Source organism: Zalophus californianus, chromosome 16 (genome assembly GCF_009762305.2).
Source record: "Zalophus californianus isolate mZalCal1 chromosome 16, mZalCal1.pri.v2, whole genome shotgun sequence".
Classification (NCBI taxonomy): domain Eukaryota; kingdom Metazoa; phylum Chordata; class Mammalia; order Carnivora; family Otariidae; genus Zalophus; species Zalophus californianus.
The window spans coordinates 11,363,715-11,378,142 of NC_045610.1; positions in this window are offsets into that span (position 1 = coordinate 11,363,715).

The window sequence follows — 14,428 nt, forward strand, 5'->3', positions numbered from 1 at the left end:
AAGCTCTCGCTGAGCAGGGAGCCAGGTGTGGAGCTCGATTCCAGGACCCTGGGATCATGACCTGAGCCAAAGGCAGATGCTTAACTGACTGAGCCACCCAGGTGCCCCTAAAGTTGCTTTTTATATATTTATCTTTTATCCTGCAACTTTGATGAACTCATTTGTTAGTTTTAATTTTTTTTTTTTTTAGTGGATTCCTTTGGATTTTCTTTATACAAGGTCATGCTATCTATAAGTAATTTTATTTTTTCCTTTCCAATGTTGATTTCTTTTATTTCTTTTTCTTACCCAATTGCAATGGCTAGACCCTCCAGTATAATGTGGAGCAGAAGTGGTGAGTGTGAACACTCTTGTTCCTGATCTTAGGGCTAAAGCATTCAGTCTTTCACCATTAAATATGATGCTAGCTGTGGGTTTTTTATAGATAACTTTTATCATGTCGAGGAAGTTTTCTTCTATTCCTAGTTTGTTGAATGTTTTTTATCATAAGAAGTGTTGGATTTCGTCAAATGTTTTTTCCCTGAGTCTATTGAAATGACTTGTGATTTTTGGGGTTTTTTTTCTATTTATATGATATATTACATTGATTGATTTTAGATGTTGAACCACCTTGCATTCCTGTATTAAATCCCACTTGATCATGGCATATAATTGTTTTTATACATTGCTAGATTTGGTGTCTTAATATGTTGTTCAGGATTCCATATTCATAATAGATATTGGTCTGTAGTTTTCTTTGGTTTTGGCTAATCAGGTTAATGCTGACCTCATAGGAAGTGTTGTGTTGCTTCCTCTTCTATTATTTTGGGAGAGTTTCTGAAGATCTGGTATGAATTCTTTAAATATTTGGTAGAGTTCAGTGATGAAGCTATCTAGGCCTGGACATTTCTTTGGGATAGCTTTTTTTTTGTAATTAAAGATTTTATTTGACAGAAAGAGAGAGCACACAAGCAGGGGGAGCAGCAGAGGGAGAGGGAGAAACAGGCGCTCCGCTGAGCAGGGAGCCTGATGCAGGGTTAGATCTCAGGACCCTGGGATCATGACGTGAGCCAAAAGCAGACACTTAACTGACTGAGCCACTCAGGTGCCCCTAGTTTGTTTGTTTGTTTAATTATTCCTACTTAAAACACTTCATTTATTATAGGTTTCTCAGATGTCTATCTCTCATTGATTCGGTTTGGTAGTTGATGCCTTTCCAGGAATTTTTCCATTTGAACTGTTATCTAATTTGTTGGTAGACAATTGTTCATAGTAGTCCTTCATATTCCTTTTTTTTCCCCTGTAGGGTAAGTAGTAATGCCCCCTCTTTCATTTCTGATTCTAGTAATTTGAGTCTTCTCTTTTTTTTCTTTCTTGGTCAGTCTAGCTAAAGGTTTGTCAATTTTGTTGATATTTTCAAAGAACTAGCTTTTTGTTTCAATTATTTTCTCTATTTTTCTATTCCCTACTTCTTTAATTTCTTTTCCAATTATATTATTTCCTTGCTTCTGCTTGTTTTAGGTTTAGTTTGCTCTTCTTCTTCCAGTGTCTTAGGTGGAAGCTAAGTTATTGTTTTGAGATCTTTCTTAATATAAGCATTTAATAGCTATAAGTGGTCCTTTAAGCACTGTTTTTATTGTAAATTTTGGTGTCATAGATCTTCATTTTCATTCACCTCAAAGTATTTTGTGATTTCCCTTTTGATTTTTTCTATGATCCGTTGGTTCTTTAGGGTGCGTTGTTAAATTTCTTCATATTTGTGAGTTTCCCAATTTCTTCTGCCATTGATTTCTTATTTACTTTGTATTATTTCTATTTCTTTAAGCTTGTTAAAGTTTGTTTAGTGGCCTAGCATATGGTTTATTCTGGAGAAAGTTCCATGTGCACTTAAGAAGAATGTATATTCTGCTGATATTAGATGGAGTGTTCCATAGATGCCTGTTAAATTTAGGTGGTTTATAGTGTTATTCAAGTCTTCTATTTCCTAGTTGATCTAGGATCTAATTGTTCTATTCATTCTGAAAGTGGATTATTTTTAGTAGTTTTTATAGTCTCCAAATATTTTTTTCATTTTCTATTTTCCCCTTCATTTTGGTCAATTTTCTTTTGATGTGCTATTTAGTAGATATTTGTTTATAATTGTTATACATTCCTAATGGATATACCCTTTTATCATTATGAAAATGTCCCTCTTTGGAGTGCCCGGCTGGCTCAGTGGGTGGAGCATGTGACTCAATTTTGGGATCATGAGTAGAGGTCCCACATTGAGTGTAAAGCTTACTTTTTTTAAAAGAAAAAGTCCCTCTTTGAGTGTGCCTGGGTGGCACAGTCAGTTGAGTGTCTGATTCTTGGTTTCAGCTCATGTCATGGTCTCTGGGTTGTGGGATCAAGCCCCTGTGTCAGGCTCCACACCCAGCGTGGAGTCTGCTTAAGTCTCTCTTTCCTTCTGCCCCTCCCCCTGCTCTCTCTCTAAAATGAATAAATAAGCCTTTAAAAAAAATTTAAGGTCCCTCTTTGTTTAGTAATATTTTTTGTTTTATTTTTTTAAATTTTTTTAAAGATTTTTATTTATTTATTTGACAGAGAGAGACAATGAGGGAGGGAACACAAGCAGGGGGAGTGGGAGAGGGAGAAGCAGTTTCCCTGCTGAGCAGGAAGCCCGACACTGGGCTCAATCCCAGGACTCTGGGATCATGACCTGAGCTGAAGGCAGATGCCTAACAACTGAGCCACCCAGGCATCCCCATTTTTTGTTTTAAAGTCTATTTTGTCTGATAGCACTATAGCCACTCTAGCTTTCTAGTAGTTATTGTTTGCATGATATATCTTTAAAACTTTTTTATTTTTATTGTATTTGTATCTTTGAATTGGAAAGTGTGTCTCTCATAGACACCATACAGTTTGATCTTGTTTGTTAATCCAATATGACAATCTCTGCCTTTTGAATGCATTACTTAACGTAATCCATTTACATTTAATGTTATTGCTGACATAGTTGGATTTATGTCTGCTTTTTAACTTGTTTTCTATATTTCATTTCTTTTTTTGTTCCTGTATTCCTCCTTTATGGCTTTCTCTTGCATTAAGAGAATTATTTTCTAATGTGGAATTTTAATTCCTTTAAATTTTTTTCACTTTTTTTATTTTAACATTTGCTCTAGGATTTACCACATAGATCTTATCAGCATCACCTTCTGATTTATATCAGTTTAATTCCAGCGATATATAGAAATGATACTCCTATATAGCTCTAGTCTCCCCCCTCCACTTCTTGTGGTATTATTGTGTATATTGTTATATTACATCTATTAATGTTATAAACCCAACAGTACATTGTTATAATTATTATTTTATTATCTATAGTTATTTCCTTAGCCCAATACAGTTTTGCTCCTACCTACTTTCCTTGTGCTGTCATTGACAAATATATTACATCTTTTACATTTTTTTGCACATATTACATTTTTACCTGTTATAGCCCCAACAATACATTGTATACATATTACTTTATACAATCACTTTATAAATCAGTTAGGAATAGAAACGAGAAAGTATGCACTTATACTATTTTTTGTAATTACATAGTTGCCTTTACCAGTGCTTTTTTGTTTTATGGATTCAAATTGTCATTTGGAGTCACTTGCTTTCAGTCTGAAGAGCTTCCTTTAGTATTTCTTGTAGGGTGGGTCTGCCAGCAACAAATTCTCTCATTTTTATTTATTTATTAAGAGAGAGTGTGTGTGGGTGCCTGGGTGGCTCAGTTGGTTAAGCAACTGCCTTCGGCTCGGGTCATGATCCTGGAGTCCCGGGATCGAGTCCCACATCGGGCTCCCTGCTCAGCAGGGAGTCTGCTTCTCCCTCTGACCCTCTTCCCTCTCGTGCTCTCTATCTCTCATTCTCTCTCGTTCAAATAAATAAATAAAATATTTAAAAGAGAGAGAGAGAGAGTGTGTGTGCCCCAGCAGGGGGGAGGGGCAGAGAGGGAAAAGCAGACTCCCTGCTGAGCAGGGAGCCTGATGCAGGACTCGATCCCAGGACCCTGGGATCATGATCTGAGCCGAAGGCAGATGCTTAACCGATTGAGCCACCCAGGCGCCCAAATTCTCTCATTTTTTGTTTATCTGGGAAAATCTATATTTCACCTTCATTTTTGAAAGATAGCTTTGCTGGTTATAAGATTCTTGGTTGACAGCTTTTCCTTTGTGTGTTTTGAGGATGTTATCTCACTATCTTCTATACTCCGTGGTTTTTGCTGAGAAGGCAGCTGTTAGTCTTTCTTAGGTTCTCTTGTAAGTAAGAACTTGGGGTTTTTCTTGCCACTTCAAGGATTGTCTCCTTGTCTTTGACTTTTAGCATTTTGCGATGTAATGTCTGTTGGTTCTCTCTGTATTAACTTACTTGGAGTTTGTTGAGCTTCATGGATGTATAGGCTACTGTTTTTTCAATAAATATGGGAAGATTTCTGCCATTCTCTCTTTGAATATTTTTTCTGCACCCTTCCCTCTTTCATCTCCTTTTGGTAATCCCATTATGTGAATGGTGATGTGCTCAATGGTGTCCCAAATTTCTCTGAGGCTCTCTTAATTTTTGTTCCTTCTTTTTTTCTCTCTATTCTTCAGTCTGTATAATCTCTATCAATCCATATTCAAGTTTACTTATTTTTTCTTCTGCCAGTTCAAATCTACTGTCAAGAGCTTTGGTGAATTTCCCATTTTAGTTACTGTACTTTCCAACTCTATAACTTCCCTTTGGTTCTTTTCATAATCTCTGTCTCTTTATTGATATTCTCTATTTGATGAGATGTGTCATCATGCCTTCCTTTACTTCTTTAATCATGGTTTCCTTTGTTCTGTAGACATGTTTAAAATGACTACTTTAAAGAGTTTTTCTGGTAAATCTGACAGCTGGTGTCTCTCACAGGAAGTTTATGTTGCCTGATTTTTTCCCTGTGTATGGTCACGCTTCCTTGTTTTGTTTTGCCATATATATAGAGAGAGACATTTTGGATAATATGTTGTAGCAACTCTGGGTATGGGTTTCCCTACTCTGGGGCTTGTTACTGTTATTTTCTTATTTGCTTCATGACAACTGGATAATTTTGGGGAAGTCTCTCCATCCCACAGTATTCAACCTCTGATATTTTTTTCAGGGAGGCATAGCTTTGGAATGCTCACAGGCACCCTGGGATGACAGTGGTTTTGGCAGGTCTCTCATTCTTTCTTTCCCTGACCACGCCCAGCTGTTAAGCTCCACTAATTTCCAACTGATATTTCTATTGTTTCAACAGTACCCTGGGGCATACATTGTTCTACAAAGAATCCAATCAACTCTGGCTCCTTTGAAGGAATAGTGTAGGGTCCATAAGTGATTATTTGTTCTGATCCCAGAAGGGCTCCTCCTACCTGTATTATTCCCTGTTCTCTCCTGCAAACCAGCCAGACTACAGTTCAGCTTGTGTCTTGAATCTCCTCCCAATTGTCTTCCCCCAGAACCTCCACTATTCTTGAGAGCACCTTTAGGCTTGAACGTCTTCACTCTCTGGTGTAGATGACGTCAGTTCCCGAGGAAGAGAGTAGGAGCTGTTTTATGGCCAGTTTCTATACCCCAGGCAAACCTCTGAGCCAGGGTTCTGGAACCAGGGATGAGGACAATGGCAAGCTTCTCTCTGAATAATACCCCTGCTTTAGGTGGCGAGATGGGGGAGGGAGCAGCCTGAGGTCCTCTCAGCTTGTCTTTCTTGGTGTGGAACCACCACCTTGTGAGCCAAGGCAGGGGTAAGAGGGCTCCAGTATTCTCCACACACTGCACTCAAGGTACTGCCTCTGTTCCATGAATGGAGGCTGAGCAGAAGGGAGCTGCTACCTCAAAGACACAGTTATCCACTTAGCCTCAGCAATAGGTAGCTGGAACAGCTTGAGAAATGCTGACATTCTGCTCCTCCCAGGAAGAAAGTCCTCCTACTGGGAGCTAGGGGGAGAGGGTCCCTGTGTTGTTGGTTTTGGGGGGGAGGGGGCCCTGTTTTATTGGTCTGGGGGAAGGGACCCTGTGTTGTTGGTCTGTGGGGAGGGGCCCTGTGTTCTTGGTCTTGAGGGAAGAGGGGCCATGTGTTGTTGGTTTGAGTGGGGAGGGTGCAGAGGCCACTTTAGGCAAGCGGCTTGAGCACTGGAAACCTGAGCTAGAAGGGCCCACAGTAACTAGCAGGAATTGCTATTGCCATTTGCCATGACCCTCCCCTTGGTGGGACATTCCAGTAGTCACTCGCCCCGCATAAGGCCTGGTCCTTTTTCAGGTCAGTGGGACACGCTGACTGAAATCATGACCATGAATTGGAGCTCCATTCCCTTTGGCAGGACGCCTCTTTGGGACTTGGCAGCTGGTCTTTCCCACTATGGGACAAACCCCCTCTATTCCTTCAGACTCTCCCTTGGGCTGTATTCTTAAAAACTGGAACAAATTTGACCCCAACTGGAAAAAAAAGTCTCATCTTTTCATATAACGTTTCCTGGCCTCAGTACAAACTCCCAGATCGAGAGGTATGGCCCCTCGGTGGAACTCTTTCTTATACTATTTTCCAGCTTGAGCTCTTTTGATGGAACTCCTCCAAATGGTCGGAGGTCTCCTATGTACAAGCCTTCATGGCATTGTCCCAAAACTCTGACCTCTGCAAGAACTAGAATGTGTCTTGCTCAGTTTCATAGCCCATCTCACCCATGGACATTCTAGATGACCCCTCTTTTTCCACCCTGTTGTCTTTCCCCTCCCCCTGAAGACCCAGGGGCTCCCCTGGTTCCTACTAAAGGCCTAGGGGCCTCTGCCATTGCCACCACTGTACCACCCTACAAAGGTCCCCTCTCCCTGATCCCATACTTGGTCTGGCACTAACTATGAGCCTAAGGACCTGACTTCTGTTTCTCCACGAGATGTCATGCCCTTGGTGAGGCAGTGAATGGGGATGCAGGGACCATTAGGGTCCACGTTCCCTTTCTGATATCTGATCTGTCTCAGAAACAAAACTTGGTTCCTTTGCCAAGATGAAAGTCATCATACCACCCCAAAATCTACAACCCATCTCCATCCCTTTGAGGTTCTTTATGGGAAACCCTTCCTCTAGACAGATCTATTAGACCCCAAAAGCCACTATCTCACACACTATGTTATGTCCCTCAGGCAAACTGTCTCTGCCATTAATATCCACCAAAACCAGTACAGTCCCAAACTGACCCATCTTTCTCAGGGAACATACATCCAGAACTTACATCCAGGGGTTGGGTGCATCTTAAGTCTCCTTCACAGAACAAAAAGCCACTTGAACCTGTCTGGACTGGGCCCTATCAAGTTCTCTTGACCACCCCAACAGTGGTAAAACTTCACGCCTTCTCCCTGTGGATCCATCTTTCCAGAATCAAGACTGCACCAGCCCCAGGTGAGGAGCCCTCTGCCAAGTACGGCTGCAAACCCATTGAAGATTTTTGTTCAAACGAGACTCAGGTGATATACACCTAGAGGCCCAGAGACCCATGAAATCTGGCCCATTACCAATGCCCATTCACTCAAATTCAATCATTCTATGATTTTATCTTAGAAAAACTCCCTGAATACTTTTCCTCCCCAAACTCTCACGATTTCCCCTTCCCAAATCCAAGACTTCATTCTTGACCTCTTCCTTTGGTGTGACCTCTCCAAATTTACTTGGTCGGAAATCATAACTTACCTGGAGCTGTCCCCCCTTGATGTCCTGTTCTCACAATACAATCAACACCCCTGTTTGGATTAATCTTTGTCTTTATTGGGGCACCTGGGTGGCTCAATCAGTTAAGGGGCTGCCTTTGGCTCGGGTCATGATCCCGGGGTCCTGGGATCGAGCCCCACATCAGGCTCCCTGCTCAGTAGAGAGTCTGCTCCCTCCTCCCTCTGTGTCTTCCCTGGCTTGTGTGCTCTCTCTCTCCCTCAAATAAATAAATAAATAAAATCTTAAAAAATAATCTGTCTTTGTTATCGTAACATGGTGCATATCTGGTCCTAAACGTGGATTTCCATGCTCACATAATTGGCTCTAAAGCTAAATAGCAAAAAGACCTTCCCACTGTTAAATATGGCCCCTGTTCTACTCTTCTTATATTGTTGTCTGTTGCTTTCCCCACTCCCTATTTCCTGGTCCTCAAGGAGGCACAATGCCTCTTCCAAACAGCCGATTCAACCTATTCCTCTAATTGTTGGCTATGCATAGATACCTCCAATGGGGGACTTGGATCCCCTTACCCGGCCACCCCTAAAGAATGGACGGCAGTAAAGGCCTCCTTACCGTGCACTGTAACCACATTTCCCAAAACTAATATGCCCCAGGCAGCCTTAGATTATCTACAGCAGTCTCAAACAGATTTCAAGCCTTATGGGCACCAACCCCATCCATCTTGGGACCCTTCTTTTTATTCAGCTACCCTTATAGGCACCCATTTGCATTGTGACCACAAGACCACAGGGAATACTAGTGGTAACATGACCACCCAAAAAATGCCGCCTCACCCTCACTATCATAGATTCTCAACACACTACCTCTACTCCAGGGTCGCAGGGACAAATTAGATTCTCTAGTACCCTCAGTCTAATCGCTCCCCCTCAATCCCTTTGGATGCAGGAAACATCACAGTTCTGCTAAGGCAGACCTCAAAACTGCCCCAACTCCTTCACTTTGGTTACAGCCCACAAAATGGGGACCCTGCCAATCCTTTCCCCAATTTCTCTCGAATTCAGAAAACTCACAGATGTCACTGGACATATGCTTTTCTGGAAAATCATTCTGCAGGAGCCCCTTGCCGCAGCCACCCCAGCTGGGGCACTACGATGGTATTGGTCTTTCTTTTTCCCTTCCTGGCAGGTAGGCCGGCTTATCCACCCCTTCAGGATACTTCTTCCTCTGTGGAAATGCTGTCCACATCTGTCTCCCTGCCAACTGGACTGGAACTTGCACTCTCCAGATGCAATGCTCTCTCCAGATTTTTTTTTTTTTAGAGTTAGAGAAAGCATGAGTGAGGGTGGGGGTGGCACGGGGAGAGGAGAAAGAGAATCCTAAGCAGGTTCCACACCCAGTGCAGAACACAACGGCAGGGGCCCAACCTCATGACCCTGAGATCATGACCTGAGCTGAAATCAAGAGTCAGAATGCTTAACTGACTGAGCCTCCCAGCTGCTCCTCCCAGATATTCTTATAGTCCCAAGGGCCATTCCAATGGCCCTTCCTTTAATCGGACACCTCACCCCAAATGAAGCGTGCTATTCACATAATCACCTTTCTCAGTGGTGAGATAACTGCAAGAATCACACTGGGGTGGGAGGTATTATAATATTAGACCATCATCCGTGGTCTATCGTCATCTATCTCTAGAGGTTGCAAAAGGCCTAGACAATAGCTAAATCCATCCTAACTATACAGTAGCCACACCCGAGCCCAACTGACACAGCTTAGATCTCCTAGCTGCAGCCCCAGGGGGTATCTGTGCCATGCTAAAGTGTTTCAGGATTTTCTCCATCAGTGCCCATGGTTCTTGGTCACACCACTTTGAAGAATGAAGAGGTAGACCAGACAGAGTGGTGGGCAGCAAAGCAAGGTTTATAGAGTGATAGCAAAGTGATAATACAAAGCTCCCAAGGAGGGAGGGGACCCGAAGGGGTTGCCACCAGAGTTTCTAAGTCTAGGGGTTTTTATGGGCTTGTTGGCGGACTGTTTTAATCTGATTAACCCTCCCTGTGCCTGTCATCCAATCAGATTTTTGTCACCTATCTATCATATGGAAAAGGATGGAGGGCTCCTTCCAGGGTGGTGTAAAATCCTTCTAAGGGTAGTTTCTTCTTGGGCAGGGTCCCCTTGTCCCTGCCTGCCTTCCAATTATCCTTCATTAAAAGGGACAACGTTGTTTTACGTCAATCAATCAGGGCAAACACAAGAAAATGTCCATAATTTGATTCAACAAGCCTCCCTCTGGGACCGTTCAGCACAAGGATGGTTTTCCTGGAAAGAATCCCTGCCCTGGCTCTCCTGGCTTCTTCCCTTCTTAGGACCCCTGGCCTCCATACACATACTCCTAATTACTGGTCCCCCTCTCTTTTAATCTCTTGGTTAAATTTGTCTCTTCTAGAATCCAACAATTCCATATACAGATGATGGTTTGACAAGGATTCCAGTTCATCCCATCAGAGGGTCCCCTCCCCCTAAATCTCACGGACCTGTCCACCAAGGAATGTCACTCAAAATCGCCTATCAGTACGTTAATCTACTACCATGCCCTGGTCTACCATTGCACAGGACCCCTGCCCCCCCAGACCAACGACACAGGGCCCTGCCCCCCCCAGACCAATGACATAGGGCCCCTGCCCCCACCAGACCAACCAACAACACAGGGCCCTGCCCCCGCAGACCAACAACACAGGGCCCCTCTCCCCCCAGACCAACGACAGTCCCATGTCCCTGGCCTCCACCCTACTGTCTACAATTGCACAGGACCCCTGATGGGGTTTAGGTAGAGACAGCATGCCCCCGCCCCCCACCATTCAGCCTGAAACAGCTACTGAAGACCTCCTCCCGAATGTCAAAGACCTTTCATTGTCCATCTGTCTGGGGGGGAATGTAGAGACTGCTTTTAGGCCCCAGGCTTGAGCACTAGGAACCTGAGTGAGGAGGAAGGGCCCACAGTGACCACAGGGCTGGGTACAAACAGGCTCACTAGGGGACCCACCTCAAAATATCCTAAGACCTGGCTGACTGACCAATGGGCTACTTACACCCGGACACAGACACCAAAAAGGAAAATTCCATACATTCCCATACCTCCTCACTTCCCCCTTAACTCCAGCCACCCCCCCCCCTGGCCCCCACTGCCTCCTTGCCGATGGTCTCTCCCTTGCTGTCCTGCCCACAGCTCCTTTGCAGTGTATTCAGTGAACTTCTATCTCCTCTCTTCTGCCCTGAGTGAATTCTCCCACCTCCCACGCCCCTGGCCTCCACCCTACTGGGTCAGCCCAAAGAGGGGCCCTGTGTTGTTGGTCTGGGGGGAGGGCGCCCTGTGCTGTTGGTCTGGGGGGAGGGGCGCCCTGTGCTGTTGGCCTGGGGGGAGGGGGGCCCTGTGTTGTTGGTCTGGGGGGAGGGGCGCCCTGTGCTGTTGGCCTGGGGGGAGGGGCGCCCTGTGCTGTTGGCCTGGGGGGAGGGGGGCCCTGTGTCGTTGGTCTTGGGGGGGGCAGGGGCCCTGTGTTGTTGGTTGGTCTGGTGGGGGCAGGGGCCCTATGTCATTGGTCTGGGGAGGGCAGGGGCCCTGTGTCGTTGGTCTTGGGGGGGGCAGGGGCCCTGTGTCATTGGTCTGGGGGGAGGGGGTCCCTATGTTGTTAGTCTGGGGGGAGAGGGGCCCTGTGTTGTTGGTCTGCGGGGGCAGGGCCCTGTGTTGTTGGTTGGTCTGGTGGGGGCAGGGGCCCTATGTCATTGGTCTAGGGAGCGCAGGGCCCTGTGTCGTTGGTCTGCAGGGCAGAGCGCTGTGTTGTTGGTCGCAGTGGTCTGGAGTGGAGTCTTCACCTCATTGAACCCGAAGGAGAGTAAAGGGAGGGAGCGGTCTTGGTTCAAATACCACAGACTCTCACCTTTTTATTACCAAATTTTTGTAAGTGTTCTTTTTTTTTTTTTATTTCAGAGAGAGAATGAGAGATAGAGAGCATGAGAGGGGGGAGGGTCAGAGGGAGAAGCAGACTCCCCGCTGAGCAGGGAGCCCGATGCGGGACTCGATCCCGGGACTCCAGGATCACGACCTGAGCCAAAGGCAGTCGCTTAACCAACTGAGCCACCCAGGCACCCTTTTGTAAGTGTTCTTAAATGATTTTTCATTTTCTGTTCATCCTTTGGACCCTTTTCAGAAGCTTTAAATATTTTTTAGGCGTTGTTCACTAGTTTTCACCGGTTTCACGGGGGTCTGCTGGCTGTCTATCTCTGAAGGCAGAGATTTGTTCTGTTCTGTTTTGTTTTCTCCATCTCTCTGTTACACATACAAAATCTTATGTAGAGCTGGGCACAGAATAGAGGCTCAAGAAAGAGTTTTGTTGTTGTTGTTGTTGTTGTTTTAAGATTTTATTTACTTATTTGACACAGAGAGAGCGAGCACAACCAGGGGGAGTGGCAGGCTGAGGGAGAAGCAGGCTCCCTGCTGAGCAGGGAGCCTGATGTGGGGCTCAATCCCAGGACCCCGGGATCATGACCTGAGCCGAAGGCAGACGCTTAACCGACTGAGCCACCCAGGTGCCCAAGTTTTGTTTTTTTTTTTTTTTTTTAAGATTTATTTGAGAGAGAGCATGGGGAGGGGAGACAGAATGAGAGTAAGAGAGATTTCTTAAGCAGATTCCACACTGAACCTGGGGCCCCATGCGGGCCTCGATCTCACGATCCTGAGATCAGGACCTGAGCCGAAACCAAGAGCCGACTGAGCCACCCAGGCACCCGATTAAGAAAGAGTTCTTGAGTGAACGGGCCTCAGAAAACAATTTGATCCTTCCTCTCCCCTCTGTTGCTAAATTTTCCTTGACAAATGCTTCCCTCCCTGCCCAGAACGAAAACTCAGGGAGGTCCCTCAGCTGTCTCTCAGTTAACATCTGATGATAAAAAGTCCTCCGTCCTGCCTTCTTGCAGTGTCAAGGGTATAATCCAGTCTCATAATGACAGAACTCCAACTTGCATTGAAAATTGTGGTTTCCTGACCCCCGACCCTGGCTCTGGACCTGGAGTGATCCATTTGTCTGCCCACCCCCCCAGCCTCCAGGTCTCAAGCTGCCTTTTCCGAATGTCCTCCCCGTAGGATCAGCCCCCAAGGGAGATGGGGTGTATTTGTGTCCCGTGGCTTCTGTAACAAGCTATAGTGGCTGATTTAACAACGCAAGACTATTCTCTGCATTTATGGAGACCAGAAGTCCCAAATCAGTGTCACTGGGCTAACGTCAAGGCGTGGGCAAGCTGCCTCCTTCTGGAGCCTCCAGGGGAGAATCCATGCGGGGCCTGTCTCAGCTTCCAGAGCTGAGCCCGTCGCATCCTTGGGCCCGTGGCCCCTTCCTCCATCTTCAAAGCGGGGAGCCTAGTATCGTGCTTCGGTCACATACCTGCTGCTTCTGTGTCAGAGCGCCCTCCATCTCCCTCTCCGAGGATACCTGAGGTCACATCGGGGGCGCCCCTGGACCATCCAGGATCCTCTCCCCACCTCAAGGTGCTGACCTCAGCCGCATCTGCGAGGTCCTTTTGTCAGACGGGGGAACATTCACAGGGTCCAGGGATGAGGCCCTGGATGTCTTGGGGCCATGGATCAGCCTGCCACAGGGAATTAGGGCCTAAGGACAGAGAGTCTTACGTGGCTGGCTCTGCTGTGGCCTGGCGTGGCTAGTGACCAATGCTGATTTTTTTTTTTCCTCCTGTGGGGGCTGCCTGGGAGGGGGACCTTTTGAGGGACCTCCCCAGGGACCCCAGCTGCAATTCCCCTGAGGGGCTTGATGCTCCCAGCTGCCGGATCTGATGCCCCCTCATTGTAAGCCCCACCGTCTACCCTCAGCTGGGGTGCCCAAAGTCCCCGAGGGTCCTCTCAGTCAAGTCCCTTTTGGGGGGGTCCTGCATGGTCTCTGGGAATTGGGTGCCTTTGTACTCCTCCAATCTGTGGCTCACTCCCAGCATGGCTCTCTTGACTCACAGTGTGCTCCCCGGGCTCTAGGCTGAGGTCGCGCGTGGCACCGGGGTCACCGCCCGGCCTGGCTCAGGTCCGCCTGGGCTTGACCCCGCCCCCCCAGCCTGGCCACATACTAGCCATGGGCCCTTTGGAGAGCTACTCATCTTTTCGTGTGTGACTTGGCACAGAATAAGGACTTTGAAAAACATTGACTAAACCAGCCAGCTGGCCCCCAAGCCCCAGGGGACGCATGCTCGGCTTCCTAAGGAGAACCGTCCCCACACCTGCCTCTAGGCACCTCAGATTTGGGGTGGGGTGGATCCCAACCCCCTGGCTGCACCATTCTGAGGCTTTGAAACCTTAGCTGAAACTGAGCCGGAAAGAAGAGCCTTAAAACATCCTGTCACGTTGGGGTCTGGGCGGAAGACAGGGAGGGGCCTGGAGGAGACACCAGGAAGGGGTTGTGGGGTGCTGGCCAAGGCCTAGGGGCTCCGAACGGGCCATGGCTTCTGCCATGTTCCTCTTCTTGCCCCACGGCTTTTGTTTTTTGTTTTTTTTTAAACTAAACCTTTTATTTTGAGACGACTATAGAGTACATACAGCTTCTCAGTGTTTTACATAGAAAAATTTCAAGCCTTCAGAAAAGCTGTGAGAAGAGGGCACAGGACACGCATGGACCCCTCACCTGCACTCACCCATTTGTATCTGCTTGAGGTCCTAGTTTTTAATCTATTACCCAGACCTATATAGACACGCAGAGAAGTAAACTTAGA